This window comes from Sinocyclocheilus grahami, unplaced genomic scaffold (assembly GCF_001515645.1).
Source record: "Sinocyclocheilus grahami isolate Dianchi unplaced genomic scaffold, SAMN03320097.WGS_v1.1 scaffold1556.1, whole genome shotgun sequence".
Lineage (NCBI taxonomy): Eukaryota > Metazoa > Chordata > Actinopteri > Cypriniformes > Cyprinidae > Sinocyclocheilus > Sinocyclocheilus grahami.
This window is the reverse complement of record NW_015506735.1, coordinates 150,742-152,249: the sequence shown is the minus strand read 5'-3', so window position 1 is coordinate 152,249 and position 1,508 is coordinate 150,742.

Sequence of the window (1,508 nt, the reverse complement as noted above, 5' to 3'; positions counted from 1 at the left end):
TGTATGATATTGTATGTGTTGTATGTATTGTAATTTTTTAACAACCTCCTGCCCAGGTAATGCAGATGAAAATTAGTTTTATAGCTAACTCTGGAACAACACTTTTTGAGTGTTGTCCCTGTATAAATAAATGAAATAAAATAAACATATTACTTTTATAGTTTTCATTAATAACCATTGCTAATGTATACACTGTAAAAAAAAATTCAAGCCTTTTCAACTAATTATTATTTAGTAACAAGTTCCACAGACATTTTAAGTTCAGTCAATTTCTGTCTTCAAAGTGTTGCCTGAATTGTTATTTTTTTAGTTGGCTCAACCTTTACTGAAATAGTTTTATAGTCCATTCAACTAAAATGATTTAATATAATTAATCAAACATTTAGAAAACTACAGCAAATTGTGTCAATTACAATTTAACCATTCACTCCATGTGTTTCATATGTTACCCCAACTAAGATTTATTATTTGGGCATCCTACAAAATTGCTGTATAACTAGTTATTATATTTTATATTGAGTTTAAGAAAATGATTACCTGGTGTCTATCAATCACTAAAATGCACACATTACAACACATAATAGCCTTTATTTAATAACAATCTGCATTTATCATACAGACTAAACATGCAAGCTTAAAGGGATAGTTCACCCAAAAATGAAAATTTGCTGTTTATTGACTAATTCAATTCAGTTCAAGCCATCCAAGATACTGTTAACTTTTTTTCTTCAACTGAACAGTAAAGGAAATTTTTAGGTGAAAACATTGTCTTGGAAAACATTGCAATTCATAAACTGCACATAAAAAAAAGTGACTAATAGCCTATGTGGCCTATAAACAATCTACATTATGGGGGAGGGGTCAATTAGGCGCATTTAGGTACAGTTCGCATTAGCGTTCATTTTGAAGCTGCAGTCCGTAAGTTTTGCCTCTTTGTCGCCATCTCTGTTTGAAAACCTGGAATTGCAGTTATTGGTTATTGGGAATGCTATTTCTTTAAGTTTCTCTGACTACTGCAACATGCTGTGATTAAGCAAGCAACATGATTGTTGCATAAAGCTATCGAGTGTATCGATAAGGAATTTTGTCTACGCTCATGTGGGTTGTCAGATTGAGGACACGTAACACAACAAACACAAATGTTACTGGGAGGCGGCAAACATGTAGACTGATGAGTTGATTTATTGAGTTATTACCAAAACCAAACCAAACTGTATGCCAATCATTCAGTGTCAATCATTTTGACGATAGTGGTCCTGACAGAACGTCTCAGTTACGTATGATAACCCTCGTTCCCTGAAGGAGGGAACGGAGACGTCACGTCGGATGACCGACGAATTGGGATCTCGCTTAGATTGGTCTATCTACTTTGAGTGTAAATTAAACGAGCCAATGCACATTGACATGCAATTATTGCATCCAGCTGCCGCTGATCACAGCGTGAGTATAAGTAGGCAGCAGATGCAGCGCATATTCAGGTTTTCGCTGAGGAGCCGAGCCGGTGACCC